Genomic DNA, 17207 nt, shown 5'->3' with positions numbered 1-17207 from the left:
TTGATCACAACAGTCATTTAGCAAGGATAATAATTGAGCAAGAATGCGTAAATCTGTGTAAAAAAACAATATGGAAAAGCAAAGGTTATTTTTAGATGATATCTGAACACCCACGTTTCTTGAAAGTATATCAGAGTTTTGCTTCTATTTAAAGAAACAACTATGTCGTAGCTCATCACTTGTCAAAGACATTTATTAATAGTACTAAAAGTATGGAACTGTGCGTCATAAAGTTATAGGACCATAGGGGAATGACATATTAAATGTGACTTGAGGGCTCAGTTTCTTTGTTTTTTTTCCCCATTTTTGTTCCTGTTAATTTGAATATTATCTTCTCTTATATCCTGCATTTTGTGCTACGTGCTGTTAGATTTTTTAGGTCAAACAGGTTTTACTTGGAAATACTGAGGAATATGTAAAACAAATAGGTTGAAGGTCTTTAAAGAAGAGGCATTTTAACCTTTATGCTTTGTGTGTCGTGTGAGCTGCCTGAAATAGGATGCAAAGTATTCATACATGTGCGTTATGTCATCGATAAACCTCTTCCGTATAGCACCTTCACTAGGTTACGGATGCAGATGATTTTGAATCACTCCACGCTCCCATGGTTCTCAAAATCTGTGGGTATATCAGGGGTAGGTGCCCCCCCACTGAGGACATGGCCCTCCAAGATCATGGATTAAGGTCACAAAATTGTCCTTGTGGGGACAAATGCCAGTTGAATTTGACCAACTACTTTAGCTATCACCTGGATGAGTTCAAACCTCTACAGACAATGATATGAGAAACATTCACACAGCTACAAAGAAAAATTGCTGTATTTAGTCTAATATGTGTTTTTTCCTTTGTTTGTCAGTGCCATTTAGGGGCCATAATGCAGTATTTTCCTGAATGAAGCATTTCAGGAAAAATAACACATTATGGCTACTAGATAGAGCCTATGATGATAGGCAATAATCATATTAGATAACACACAGCAATTTTTCACTGTGGCTGTTTGTCAAACTTGTACAGAAAATGATAAATATCAAGTGATATTCCCATTGCACATGTGCTTGGAGTAGACTAAGGCATAGGTGGGTGCTACAGCAACTTTCAGCTTGAAACTGGTAATATCACAGATTAACATACACATCACAGCAGCAGAGTGCAACGTTTCGGGGCCACACAGAACCCCTTTGTCATGCATGGGATTTTTTTGTATTGACATCATATTTTTTAATAATAGACCCTTTAGGTGATTGTAAACCCTCACCTTGTAAAACAACCCATTCAGTTTAAAATATAAATGAAAGAATAAAACATTTGTGTATAGATATAAAAAAATAATAATAATAATCTTTATTTTATATAGCTCCTTAAAGGTAGCTTCTCAAAGCCTTTTAGGGAAACACACAGGATAACATAAGGAAAAAAAGGGACAATTATGTGAAAGCTTGTCTAAAGAAAGATATTTAAATCAAACCTAAAAACGAGTTTAGAGAAGATGTTCTTGTTCTCTGATGTTCTTTAGAAGTGAATTCCAGAGTTTTGGAGCATAGCAGGAGAAGTCTCTGTGCCCCATCGAGTATAGGTGAGTAGGGGGGACACACAGAAGACCAGAATTTGAGGAGCGGAGGTTAAGGGGGGATAGGGTAAGTTGATAAAAGTTTAGAGAGATAATGGGGTTCCAAGCCATGAAGAGCCTTATAGGTGAGTAAGAGGATCTTAAAGTCTATGCAAAACCTGAACGGTGCAAGGACTCCAGGATAGGGGTAATATGGTCACTTGTACCAGACTTAGGATTCTGGCTGTGGAATTTTGAACATATTGAAGTCGCTTAAAGACATTATAAAAAGCATTATAAATACCTTTTTTTAATAAGTGATCACATTCCCTCTGTTCTCAGCTGCAAAAGAGCTGGAGGAGGAGAAGCAACAGTACACTAAGCTTCCCAGTGAAATCTTGTGCAGGGAGGGGGGGGGTGGGGTGTCAAGACAAGTCTGATCATTGGAGGAGAGCACACTGAGTTTCCAGCATAGCTAGAGAACTGACCATGGTGTGGTCAGTTTTTATTAGAAAAGAAGAGGGACTAGCAGGAACACCAGGGATTTCACATAAAGGAAGCAATACAAAGAGAACAGGATAGTTTTTTTTACAAGTACATGGCACAGCAGATGCATATCCGGAATATGAAATGTTGGGTTTACATATTCTTTAATGTTTCCACCGCTACAAATTACATACCCATCTAAGCACAAGCTCTTAGATAATGCCTATTCAGGTGTCACCTGATGGCTTACCACCCCCAGTAAGGTCACCAATGCTGCTCCAGTGGAGCCCTCCTCACACTTCAGTAATGGAGCAGAGCTTCTGGGTTTGGGGGAGCATGCATGCAAGCACCCCCATGTAACGGGGCTCAGGCCTGAGCAGCTGATTGCCAGGCCCCAATACTGTGGTGTAGGGACAGCTGATCCATGATACTATGGTCAGTTTATCTGCCTCCGTCACCCTGCTGTGTTTAGAGTCTCTTCCTCTCCCTCTTCCTCCCTGCCTGTCACTTCCTAGTTTGTGAGCCTATTGACAAACTCGCCCCTCCCCTCCTGCCACTATTCTGTGTGGCAGCAAAGTTAGGGATCACAATTACTGCCAGCCCCTCTGTTATAACAAGATATACTACACAGTTTGTGTGTGTTTTTTTTAAATTCTGCAGCTAAATAACTTCTTTCACATTGCCGGTGTGTGGTCATGTGACCGTCCGACTGACATCAGAGGGGAATCTCCCACTGTAGTGCTTAGATCAGGGAAGGAGAGCGGTGGGCGGTCACATGACCGCACATCAGAGATGTGAAAAAAGGTATTTAGCTGCAGAGTTTAAAAAAAACACACACACTGTGTAGTATAGCTTGTTATAGCAGTGGGGCTGGCAGTAATTGTGAGCACTGACTTTACAAACACTTTAAATATACATTTGAAAGCATTTTATTATATCTGTTTGATAGGTGTAAAAAAAATACCTGTTGATTCTGCCCAAAATTCAGTACTGTGCTGTATGCTGTAAACTCCAGTGCTATCGCAAGCAAGCCCAGACAGGTCTCCTTAGTGAACTACAGAACACCTCCCCCCCATGTTATGGAGAGGAGAAGGAGGTACTTTGTAGTCCTGACATACTTCCTATCCTATGACAATGCTGCTTATCTACCACGCCGTAAGTGAGTGCCAACACCCCAAGGACTGGTAAATGCAGCGTATTACATCTCTGTTTTTCCATTTAGATTTGGTCCATATGTCTGAGTATTTTTAATCATAGGAAATATGGTATAGGAGGTACTCTTCTTCCTACGTAACAAAAGATGTCAACAGAAGCAGGAAAAATGCATAGCAGTCACTTGCATGCTGTTCTTTGATGCCCAGAGGGTGTTGTGGGGAATCATATATCTCCCTAGTTGGAAAACCAACACTTTCATGCATGGAATATGGATTGCATTGACGCTACCTTGGCTCCCTGGTTCATAGACAGGGCAGTTTTTTCCACTGGGCACGCTGGGCAGTTGCCCGGGGCCCCACTTGCCTGGAGGGCCCCATTCAGGGCCGATCCTCAGCGCTGCAATCTGCTGCTTAAGTTGACTGACTGCACTGGTTGCTCACTTGCTTGAATCGCCAGTCGCCCGATGTCTAGCTAGCAACCAGTGACGTCAGTCAGAGGCCGCAGCCGCCCTGGCATTCATAGCGCGCTGTGGCCGCCCCTAGCCCATCAAAGCTGCCACTGTGCCCATCAAAAGTTATATTGTCCAAACGTTGTGTTAATGTTTAAACACTGATTTTGTTGGAAGTACCAATAAATTTAGCCTTATTGATAATTTGCATTTTTATTCTCGTGCGTGATTGTGTAGACAGGGCCCCAGTGCACTGTATTGCCCGGGGGCCTATAATGCTCTTAAGATGGCCCTGTTCATAGAGTTTGCCTAGGTCTAGTCACAGTAATGCAAAGACCACCCAACATGCATGAAAAGGGGAGAAAGGGAATGAGTATTGTGCAAAGATCTGATTGTTTATTTCTGAATAGGCAGCACAGGTTTCCACATCAGTCCAGAACTACTATCAGCTTTATACGTTTGCAGGAACTAGTGCAAAAATAATATGCAAAATATTCCTTAACAATAGGCAAAGGATTAGGGCAATATTTCAGGCTGTAAATAACAGTATTCAAATATCCATTTCAGTTACTAGACATCTAAATACATTCCGCTGTCATTGGCTGATATATTAGATCTATAAAGATCTACTTTGTCAGCCAGAAGAAGGGAACTTAGAAATTGAATTCCCCTTTTTTTTCCTAGGAGCTACGTGTAAGGCAGAAAAAGGAACAGGCATGATTATTACGTGATGAACTTATCAGTTTAGCCTTATAGAGGGAAATTAAAGGTCTGTCTTATAGTACTGTGGTTCTCCGTTCCAAGTTTGGACAGGACACTATGCAAGATAAATAAACAACAGAAAAGGAAAGAAACCCTGGCGTTGCTATTGTTATTTATTCACACTTAGTTACATATGATTTCATTGCCATTTGCACAGGTTGGTGGTAGTTCCACTTATTATCATTAATCCTGGCATTGCGCATGAACTCCCACTGCGCAAGATAATTATTAAGTTTTCCGGAGTTGGACTTTAACAACCAACACTGCAAAGCTGCTAATTAACTTCCGGGTTATTTCTTGCCTCAACTGTTGCAACTCCCTTCTTGATGGCTTACTTTTACACAGACTATCACCCTTCAGTCTATCATGAATGTAGCTACCAGACTCATTAACTTTACAAACCAGTCAGTGTCTACTGCCTCCTTTTGCCAATCCTTCCACTGGCTTCCGCTAGCCCAAAATGGATAAAATTAAAAATACTAACTACAACCACTTATTCTCTAACTCCCTCATCCCATGATTGCCTCCAGGACTTCTGCAAAGCTTCTCCCTTCCTCTGGAACTCCTACCTTAATCTGTTTGTAAGCTGTCATGGGCGGAGCCCTCCTAATCCACTTGTATTGAATGGTATTGTAACCATGCTGCCTCCCTTTACTTTTAAGGATAAGTTCACCTTTCATAAATAATATTCAGGATGTAGTATGTTACGAACTGACCGACCCCCCACACCTCCCTGATCCTCAACCTGACAGCTAGCAGGGATCCCCCCCGCTAGCTGGCACAATTTAAAAAAACATGGCCGAGCGGGGCTGTGAATGTAAAACTACAAGATCCGGCAGCCTTTGCGGCGTTCAGCTTGTAGTTTTCAATGAACTACCAGGGTGCTGTAAAGCACCCTGGTAGTTCATTCCTTCTTTCTGTGAGCTTGTATCAGCTTACTCGTATGGGATGTAAGGGCAAGCAGATACACTGGCAGATCTGTTGGAGACCTGCATGGCATCAGCGATCTACTGATCACTGGTGCAATGCTTTACAGGCTCAAAAAAAAAAAAAAAATAATAATAATAAATGCACATTTCTTTACCTGCAAAAACGTATCCTTTAAGCACTGTGCAAATTGTTGGCATCTGAATCCTGTATAATAATAATAATAATAATAATAAGTGAAACAAGGTTCATAGTAAAACAGAACAGGTAGCCTATGTTATTCATGCTCTCACAGTCCCAGTTGGACTTTACTGCATCCTTTGCATTATCTTTACTTTCAAAATCCATCAGACACTCCATTAACACATTCACCCTATGTTTGGACTCCTCATAAGACAAGACTTGCCTTGAAAGACCACTACTGGTTCATTTTTACAAAGAAAAAGCATATGATTTACAGTATGTGTGGTCCACCACCATTTCACACTGTTTAAGATAACTTAAGCACGGAATAGTGAGCACCATAAGATGCCAAAATGTACCTACTTTGTAAGAAATCTTTGAAAGCACCGTAGCAGGTTTTGACTACCTAAAAGTCGGTGTTGGCACATGTTTAGGCACATGCCAGCCTGTGGGTGCTCAGGCCTGAAGACAGGTCACCAAGCATTATTACATAAGGGAATGGGATTGGCATGGGAATGGGATTGGCATGTGTATATTATCCAATACTAAAAAGGACATTTCAGGGGGTTTCGGCAACGCTGGCAGAGGGGGTTTACAGTCACCCCTTATAGTTATTTCCTTACCAATACAGGTCTACTTTACAAAAAGAACTTGACCTTTTCTCTGGAAGGAAAAACATTTTATTTTCCTATTAAAATGTATGACATTTTCCAATTTTGGTACAAATTATCTATGTTTACCTTATCTATGTTACATACTTTACATTAATGTAGAAAAACCAGAAGTATAGCTTCTTACTGATTTACATTTTCCAATTTTGGTACAAATTATCTATGTTTAGCTTATCTATGTTATATACTTTACATTAATGTAGAAAAAACAGAAGTATAGCTTCTTACTGATTTTTTTTTTTTCTGCTTCCTCTTACATGACGGGGGAAGAACACATCCTAAAATACATTCAGTCAGAGTAGCGGGTTATCAGCTGATATTTCAAAATAACTTCTGTCACCCTGTTGAGAACCTAGGACTTCTTCATTTATATTGTTTTTATATACATTTGCCTTGCTCAGACCTTAACAAATACAGTTTTAAAAACGTTTAAACGTGAAACATCGCAGTACAATCGTAAAGTGTTTGCAGCTAGTATGTGGCACTTTAGGCTTTCTTTCACATTCTTACTATGTTAAACTTAAAGTGGTTCTAATTTCTTATACCAATATAATGCTCCGCTATCCAAATAAAATCATATGGTAATTCTAATATTACTGACTACAGTTAAATAGTAGACATGTGCATTCGTTTTCGTCCGAATGCATTTTCGTCCGAATTTCAGGTATTTTCGTTATCGTTTTAACAAACGATAACGAAAGTGCAGAATCCGAAAAACGAAAGATCCGACATAAACAAATGCTTTATTTTCGTTTTCGTTGCTACAACAGTTCGATATAGATAGGAGATTCGACATGATGATGACAATAACAACCTGTGTCCATCAAACCTGTGGTCGAATGTGCCTAACATTAACTCTATTAGTTCAAGATTATTCTACATAGAGAGAAAAGATTCGACATAGGGGAGAAAAGATAAATAAAAATAATGATGATGATGAATGTTATTGGCTGATTGTACCCAAAGAGGAAGAGCAGTAAAATAGCTAGAACTAAGCACACACATACTTTGGCTTATGGTGTCTGTTGAAAGTTCTAAGAAGATTCGATGGAGCAGATAAACTATATGGCGTCGGCCAGTTTAGCTGCTCCGTCGAATCTTCTTTGAACATTCGACAGACACCATATACCTTCAATGACAGACTCGACCTTAATTTTGATTTTCGGACGAATGCAATTTTTAATGAAAAACGAAATAAATAAAAACGAATTTCAGGAGTAACTAAATAAATTTATTTTTCAAATGAAAACGAAATTCCGAAACGAAATATTTCAGTGTGTGCATGTCTTTTAAATAGTGGTGGTGAGATATTCCATTCCTATATAAAAAATCTAGTGAACATAATAATGCAATCTTATGCGATTAAAAATTGCAATCATAAACAATGAAAAATTGTAATCTTATGCAATCCTCCCAATGACAACCTGTGTAGCATACACACCTCTATATACACATGGTGCATTCATATGCAATAGAGAAATTTGCAACCCTGTGCGATAATTGCAATAAATGCAGTGACAACCTATAATTTACATCAATCTACAGTTAAATAGTGGTGGTGAGATATTCCATTCCTATGTAAAAAATCTAGTGAACATAATACTGCAAGCAAATACGATTAAAAATTGCAATCATAAACAATTAAAAAGTGTAATCCTATGCGATCCTCCCAATGACAACCTGTGTAGCAAACACACCTCTATATACACATGGTACATTTATATGCAATAGAGAAATTTGCAACCCTGTGCGATAATTGCAATAAATGCGATAATTGCAGTACAACCTGTAATTTACATCAGTCTATATAAAAGTGCATCAATATACAATAATCGATATAGAAATAAAGTGACCCGTGTTTAAAGTGCTCTTGTGCCAAACTAATTCATGCATTAATCTGTGTCTACAGAATAGCAATATAAAGTCCATTCATGACTATTCCATTCTTCTAGTACTCATTGCAGATGATAAAACAGTAAAGTGCTCGTGCCAACTCTTGTGCTCCCCCTTTGGTGTATGCACTCACCTTAGAGCGTGTGACCTCGCACCTAAGCTCGGTCAAACCACTTTTTTAAACCACCTCTGGGTTTATGGTCAGCATTCAGATCCTTGGGTGGTTGCTTGCAACAATATTCATATGGAAAACAGAGGAAACTGGATAGTGTATTACCGTTTTAAAAGTTTTATTCAAAATGACAATATTCCCTATATTAGGGTACTCACATTTAAAAGGTGCTATGAGCGCACCACTCTGTAACAAGCCAAACAAATATAAAGACGCTGTACCATCCTGGACGGTTTGTGAGACAGTAGAGTGTTCTCAGAGCGGGAAAGGACACACCAGTACAGCATCTTTATATTTGTTTGGCTTGTTACAGAGTTGTGCGTGTTTTGACTGAGCTTAGGTGCGAAGTCACACGCTCTAAGGTGAGCGCATACACCAAAGGGTGAGCACAAGCATAGACACAAGCACTTTACTGTTTTATCATCTGCAATGAGTACCAGAAGAATGAAATAGTTATGAATTGACTTTATATTGCGGTTCTGTGGACATAGAGTAATGCATGAATTTGTTTGGCACAAGAGTACTTTAAACACGGATCACTTTATTTCTATATTGATTATTGTATATTGATGCACTTTTTTATAGATTGATGTAAATTACAGGTTGTACTGCAATTATCGCACAGGGTTGCAAATTTCTCTATTGCATATAAATGCAACGTGTATATAGAGGTGTGTATGCTACACAGATTGTCATTGGGAGGATCGCATAGGATTACAATTTCTAATTGTTTATGATCCCAACTTTTAATCGCATAAGATTGCATTATTATGTTCACTAGATTTTTTACATAGGAATGGAATATCTCACCACCACTATTTAACTATAGTCAGTAACATTAGGATTACCATATGATTTTATTTAGATAGCGCAGCATTATATTGGTATACATTTTTATTTGGCACAAGCATATGGGACGTGATCAATGCTAGCAGCTGTCCTTTAATCATCTCCTATTATCTTTTGGAATTTTACATGGTAGCTCGCAAGACTTTGTGTGTTTTTTAGGTTCTAATTTCTAATGAGTTTTTACCCCCGTGAAGAAGTCACGTGATGTGACGTAACGCGTAGGGTGTGGGCGTAGTACGCAGCTGACCGGAAGTGATGTGAGGCTAAACCACCAATGTGTTTATCGATGTAAGCGGATTTTAATTAAATGGTTTTGGAATGCTATCACACTATTGGAGGCTTGTCTGTTTACATCACCCCCACATGTGAGCCTGGATTTTCTGACTGAGGATTTGCGGAGGAGATCCTGGGAGGAGAGACCAGCTTATCTCTATTGAATTTAAATTCGAGACTCATGTTCTGTGGATATGAGGTGAGAGTTCTGTGAGCACTGAGGTGTTGGTGGCAGCGCATAGACTCTCTGGGAACAATCATTATATTGGAACAATTTGTTCAAGAATTGCACACTGATTATATTGGAACACTTGATTTTCAGTCACTATTGGACTTTATTCATCACTTTCATAATTTATTTTACACATTGCTTCATATATGTTACATATGTATAAAGGATGGAATAGTGCAAAACCACTTACTAATTAATTTATGCACGTGTAGTTGTGAAGCCACTAGGTATTGCAGCAATTCCTTGTTTGTTATTAGAATTTATTTCATCACAATTATCACATAGTAGCGCAGAGGATCATTTTTATCTAAGGTAAACAACACGCCACTATCTGTTCCACCTATCTCCTCCTTAACCACTTGCTTACTGGGCACTTAAACCCCCCTCCTGCCCAGACCAATTTTCAGCTTTTGGCACTGATGCACTTTGAATGACAATTGTGCAGTCATGCTACATAGAGCTTTTTTTTGTGGTATTTGATCACCTCTGCGGTTTTATTTTTTGATAAAAAAATTTAAAAAGACCAAATTTTTTTTTTAAATGATATTTTTTTATATTTTGTTCTCCTTCATTGATGTACGCTGATGAGGCTGCACTGATGGGCACCGATAAGGCGGCACTGGTGTGCACTGATAGGTGGCAATAATGGGCACTGGTAAGGTTACACTGATAGGCAGCACTGCTGGGTGCTACTGATTGGCACCGCTGGTGGGCATTGATAGGTGGCACTCATGGGCACTGGCAGGTGGTAATTGTGTGCACAGATAAGGCAGATGTGCCTCCCTCCTCTTCGGGACCGATGTCCCTTGCACATAAGCCGGTGATCGGCTTTTTTTTTCTCCTCACGCTGTCAGCATGAGGAGAAAAAAAAAAAAAAACAATTGCCAAGCTTTTGTTTACATCAAGTGATCAGCTGTCATTGGCTGACAGCTGATCACGTGGTAAGGGGCCGGGATCTGTGATCACCCAAGTCTCATTGACTCGTGATCACAGCGCGCGCCCTGCAGGGGGCGCGTGCAAAGGGGAGGACATCATATGACGGCCTACCGGAAATTCAGGTCCACACTGTGGCCATCATTTGGCTATAGCGCGGACGCTAAGTGGTTAAACATTAACCTACCTCCCCTCACCGCTGTCCCGCCAGGCCCGCTCTCCTCTCTTCCTGGTCTTGGAGAAAACAATGAGGGCAGTGGAACCATAGGATCCTGCTGCTGTCAGTCATACTCCTGTTAGGAGGAAGAGTGGGTGTGGCTTGCTGACTCTGTGTTTGTGTTTTTGGACACACACAGCCTGGTTTGTGAATGCGCCCACATGGGTGCCCCCCTAGCAGCTGGCTTGCTGAGGGGCACTCGGAAAAAGAAGGACCTGGAACAATGTAACTGTGCCAAAACATCCATACTTTAGCTTCAGCTTTACAGCAAACTTCTGCTGCATTCTCACTTTCGAAAGTACGTAATGCTTTGTGATCTGTGCGCTATGGGTACAATCTGTATAAAATATTTTTTTTTTCTAAACTATTTAATAGTTTAAAGTAAAACAAGGTTTGTAAATTAGAAAAATAAAACAAAATTGACCCCAAACCATTATTTGTTTATCTATTGTAATATGGGGGTTGTTTAGCTCAGTGATAGATGCATTTTTGGGAGCCCACGCCTTTCTGAATTGTAGTTACGGGCACTTTTATTAATCAAAAATAGCTGCCCATGGAGGGGATTTCACTAATAAAACAGATAACAAAAATGCCAAGCCACCTGCCTCTTTCTTCAGCAGCTCTGCTGCTCTTGTCGGCATCCTTCAGACATAACTCTCCCAACTCTCTGTACTCTCCAAACCTTTAGTTACAGCATCCAACTGCATGTGCCCACTCCCTTGCCTCACAATGGGGGATTTCCTGGCACCCTGAGCTCTCTCACTGTTCTGAGACTTACAGACTCCCTCAGTCCGCTGGACTCCCCTAGTTGCCTCAGCTCTCCCAATAATCCAGACTCGCTCCGCTCTACCAACTCTCCCAGTCCTGTGGGTATGGATTCTCTCCAACATGGAATACTGTCTCCTGAGTAGATCACCTCTCCTATTGGGAGTATATTTGTTTCCTGGATGGTGCATACAACTGTGTCCTAATGCAGTGGTTCTCAACCCTGTCCTCAAGTACCCCAACAGGCCATGTTTTGGGAATTCCTCCTAGATAAAATAGCTGACCAAAGTACCAAGCTATTGACTCTGATTTAAAGCACCTGTGCAAGATAAAGGAAAACCTGCAAACATGGCCTGTTGGGGGTACTTGAAGACAGGGTTGAGAAGCACTGTCCTAATGAAAGCCCTGAGCTATGGCCAGGCCTCACTTATAACAAGTGTGCACACCTGAACACAGGATTGGAGACTTCTTCCCACCCAAATCTATTCAAAGTCTCAAAGCTCCAGACCCTGATCCAGGATTACCAAACTCTGAGAACACTGACAAACCAGTCTTCTCCACTCAAATTGCACAACACACCCACCAGAAATTAGTTCTGAATTGGTCATGGAAAGAGTATACCACTTAGACAGAATATTTTTTTTCCATTTCTGGGCTAAAACAGCATATTATCCATTATAATAAGTTGCATGTAGTATATTCACACTTCAACAAGCCGAGCACAGTTGTGGCAGGTCGGTTCCAGGAGATAGATACTTTGTGAGGCATTGTCTTTACAATTGTATTATTTCTCAAACCTAAAGGCTTGTAAATCACATATTATTGTATTCCATAGATGTCAAAATGTACTTGGGTTCTGACAGGGGGATGGCCCCCGCACTAGAACGTACATTCAACAACAGCCATTTGCTGAGAGTACTGATTGGGAGCCGGTTGGCAGAGCCCTTTGTTGGTCACGTCAAATGGCCAGCTTCTGTCGGAGCAGCTGCCGCATACATGGGCCGAATGTCAGCTGGTTTCCATTCAACCGGCCGATGACGCCTGACATTTGGCTTGTGTGTATGGGGCTTAAGGGTCCATGGATATATTGGCTTAAAAAAACGGCAGTGCTCTTGGCTGAAAAAAACACAAGTTTTGAGCATCTTTTGTACTAGCGTTTAGAAACGTTTAATGTTTTAGTGCTAGACTCCCCTAGGAGCAGCGTTTTTTTTTTTTAAGCCAGTGTCCATGGACCCATAATCTGTGGCCAGGCTATGGACATTCAAGTATATATATATATAGAAAGGGAAGCTGAGCTATCTGGAACTTGAAAGATTTCAGTGTATCATTGGAACTTTGAGGATGAATTGCTCCACAGTGTCTGCAGCCACAGAGATCAGTGAGGGCTTGTTTTAACTTCTTCTGAACCACCCACTGTCATTATACGTCGGCTGTTTGAAGAAGAGTGTCGTTGTTATGGCAGCAGCTATCTGCCATAACCCTGGTATCCTCTTCTTCAGTGAGCGGTCTGGTTTAAGATAAAATTGGTCTCTGCGGAGTGAAAAAAAAAAAAAATGGTCTCTGCAGCGGATTCGCCAAGAGATCACTTTTATCGGCGGCGGGAGAGGGGCCCCCCTCCTGCTGCGATCCGGTGCCCTCCGACGCTTATCGGAGCCGTCAGCAGCGGCGGAGGCGATCGGATCCTTCCTGTGGCCTGAAATGGAGATGAGTGAGGGGAAGATGGCCCCCACACGTCTCCATATCATCGCAGGGCGGAAGCGACGTCAAAACGTTACTTCCACCCATAGCTCTTAAAGGGCCTTTTTTTTAAATGACAATTTTTTTTTTTTATTGCATTTTAGTGTAAATATGAGATCTGAGGTCTTTTTGACCCCAGATCTCATATTTAAGAAGTCCTGTCATGCTTTTTTTCTATTACAAGGGATGTTTACATCCCTTGTAATAGAAATAAAAGTGACACAGTGTAAAAATAAAAGGTAAAATAAATAAGAATAACAAAAAAAATTTTTAAACGTGCCCCGTCCTGATGAGCTCGCGTGCAGAAGCGAATGCATACATGAGGAGTGCCCGCATAAGAAAATGGTGTTCAAACCACACATGTGAGGTATCGCCAAGATCGGTAAAGTCAGAGCAATAATTCTAGCCCTAGACCTCCTCTGTAACTTAAAACATGCAACCTGTAGAATTTTTTAAACGTCGCCTATGGCGATTTTTAAGGGTAATAGTTTGACGCCATTCCACGAGCGGGCGAAATTTTGAAGCGTGATATGTTGGGTATCAGTTTACTCGGCGTAACATTATCTTTCACAATATAAAAAAAAAATTGGGCTAACTTTACTGTTGTCTTATTTTTTTATTCAAAAAAGTGTATTTTTTTCTGAAAAAAGTGTGCTTGTAAGACCGCTGAGCAAATACGGTGTGACAGAAAGTATTGCAATGACCGCCATTTTATTCTCTAAGGTGTTAGAAAAAAATGTATAATGTTTGGGGGTTCTAAGTAATTTTCTAGCAAAAAAAACAGTTTTTAAAAACAGAAGAGACCCTATTGTCTCTCTTGTCATAGCTGCTCCTCCCTGCCTGTCAGCATTTATATGCAAGATTAAAAAAAAAAAATCCACTCAAATCCACTTGTGTAATACCAACAAATAATAAAGATCAGACGATTCATCAATATGACGGGCTATCCCCAATGCAGCAAAATGGACTATGTGAAAAAGGGAGGGGGTGAGACCACAGCGGTCCCAGGAATGCTCTCAGAGGGGGAGTCAACAACGTGATGTTATCAATTTATAAAGTAAACTTTATTGAAAAAATGCACAGAAATATGTAAAGGAATCCCACATATGCTGCACACGGCTGCACAGGTGGGACCCGTTCCTCCACGGTACCTAAAAATAAAAAGACATACAAACTGTAGAAAAAAGTAAGAACAACGTTGTCTCATTAAAAATAGATGCTGGCAAAAACCCCCACCCGTCCCGAGCCAGACACTTCCTTGGAGTAGTGGGAACCGAGAGCGTGGTGTAAAGGAGTGAAAGTCTCTGGGTATAGAAATCAACTCTAAGGCTCTGTTTCCACTACTGCGAGTTGTTGTGCGACTTGACACATGTGAAGTCGCATGACAAGTCAAAACCCATGTATTTCAAAGGCCCCCGTTCTAATTGGTGCGACTCCAAAAAAAGGTTTTTGCACTACTTTGTTCCTACTTCAGTGCGACTTGTTCTCACATGGCTTTCACCGGTCACATGACATCGCAACACAAATCGCATAGCAAAGTCGCAGGGTAAATCGCGCGACTTTGGGGACGTAATAGTGGAAACATAGCCTAATTGTCCTCAATCACCTGTGGAGGGGGTACGAGGAGATCTGAGAAGGGGGAGAAAGTTCCAATATAGGACACTTCAAAGAACTCAATGTCTATGTACTCGTAAGGTGAGCACCCAGAGACTTTCACTCCTTTACACCACGCTCTCGGTTCCCACTACTCCAAGGAAGTGTCTGGCTCGGGACGGGTGGGGGGTTTTGCCAGCATCTATTTTTAATGATACAATGTTGTTCTTACTTTTTTCTGCAGTTTGTATGTCTTTTTATTTTTAGGTACCGTGGAGGAACGTGTCCCACCTGTGCAGCCGTGTGCAGCATATGTGGGATTCCTTTACATATTTCTGTGCATTTTTTCAATAAAGTTTACCTTATAAATTGATCATATCACGTTGTTGACACTGTGCTGTGCATGTGCAGCTTAGTGTACCTTTACAGCGCCATCCTGTGCCCTAATGATGTGACTCCTGTGTGCATGCATGGGAGTAATGTCAATGTGGCCGGGCCAATCAAGCCTCCAAAATGTCTGATCCCATAGGGAGGAGATGGAAGCGCATGTGCCAGCCGAGAGCACTGCCACAGGAACGCTTGTCAGGTATTCTGCCATAATATGAGTTGCATATTAGTTTATTATAATGTAAAGCCACAAGGGGCCATTTTTACAGTTTTTTTAGGCGGAGGTATAATTTTGCTTTCAATCTCATTGTGGGCTCATTCACACTAGTAGTTGGGGGGGGGGGGGGGGTTGAGTTGAGCAATACAGAGTGCAGGGATCAGGACGCAGTATATACATAGTGCAGGGATAAGGGCACGGTATATACAGAGTGCAAGGATAAGGGCACGGTATATACAGAGTGCAGGGATAAGGGCACGGTATATACAGAGTGCAGGGATCAGGGCACGGTATATACAGAGTGCAGGGATCAGGGCGCGGTATATACAGAGTGCAGGGATGAGGGCGCGGTATATACAGAGTGCAGGGATCAGGGCACGGTATATACAGAGTGCAGGGATCAGGGCACGGTATATACAGAGTGCAGGGATGAGGGCGCGGTATATACAGAGTGCAGGGATGAGGGCGCGGTATATACAGAGTGCAGGGATGAGGGCGCGGTATATACAGAGTGCAGGGATGAGGGCGCGGTATATACAGAGTGCAGGGATGAGGGCGTGGTATATACAGAGTGCAGGGATGAGGGCGCGGTATATACAGAGTGCAGGGATGAGGGCGCAGTATATACAGAGTGCAGGGATGAGGGCGCGGTATATAAAAAGTGCAGGGATCAGGGCCCGGTATATACAGAGTGCAGGGATCAGGGCCCGGTATATACAGAGTGGAGGGATCAGGGCGCGGTACATACAGAGTGCAGGGATGAGGGCGCGGTACATACAGAGTGCAGGGATGAAGGCGCGGTACATACAGAGTGCAGGGATGAGGGCGCGGTACATACAGAGTGCAGGGATGAGGGCGCGGTATATACAGAGTGCAGGGATGAGGGCGCGGTACATACAGAGTGCAGGGATGAGGGCGCGGTATATACAGAGTGCAGGGATGAGGGCGCTGTACATACAGAGTGCAGGGATGAGGGCGCTGTACATACAGAGTGCAGGGATGAGGGCGCGGTACATACAGAGTGCAGGGATGAGGGCGCGGTACATACAGAGTGCAGGGATGAGGGCGCGGTACATACAGAGTGCAGGGATGAGGGCGCGGTACATACAGAGTGCAGGGATGAAGGCGCGGTACATACAGAGTTCAGTTCTCTCCCACTACTCCTTTCCATTGCATTTTTATCCACATGATCCCCCATCCACCCCTCCTCAGCTCTGAGCCATGTTTACACCCCCTCTACTGCCTTCATCTTCTCTCCCCCTCCCCACCTTAAAAGCTTCATCATCCTGCACAAGTGCACATGCTCTACCATTGCTGTACTAACCTGAAGTTCCCAGCCGGCACATCCCCCACACTGCAAGCGTTGCCTCTCTGCAGCCAGATCATGCGGGGGCGTCGGCCCCCCTCTGGCCTATGATAGTACTGAACACATGGAGACAAGCTGGTAAAAAGCCCCGATCCTAGGAGGGCTGATTTAGCTGACAGGTTGGGAGGAACTGACTGGTGTTGTGTCCGGCTGTCAGATGAACAGTAACCCGGACAGAAGTGGCAAAAACCAGACTGCCCGGGTCATTCCCATACAGGTGGCAACCCTACTACGGAGGCCTATTTTACCATATATAGTCACATTTGTTTTTAAAAGAAGACACTAAATATCAGCCCATGTGCCAGCAGCTGCTCCTTATTTTCAGTGTCAGGGTCACTTTAAAAATCATAATGCTCATACAAATGAATTTAGTGGGCTTGTTTACACCAGACTGG

At 42.1% G+C, this 17207-nt stretch overlaps 1 protein-coding gene across 4 annotated transcripts in view; it reads left to right on the top strand.

Moving 5' to 3' along the window:
• Positions 1 to 17207, top strand: part of SH3BP2 (SH3 domain binding protein 2) — a 112974-nt gene that overhangs the window by 7943 nt on the left and 87824 nt on the right. The window lies entirely within an intron of this gene.

This window comes from Aquarana catesbeiana, linkage group LG01 (genome assembly GCF_042186555.1).
Source record: "Aquarana catesbeiana isolate 2022-GZ linkage group LG01, ASM4218655v1, whole genome shotgun sequence".
Lineage (NCBI taxonomy): Eukaryota > Metazoa > Chordata > Amphibia > Anura > Ranidae > Aquarana > Aquarana catesbeiana.
Note: the sequence above shows the minus strand (reverse complement) of the source record. Positions and strands in the feature narration are given on the sequence as shown.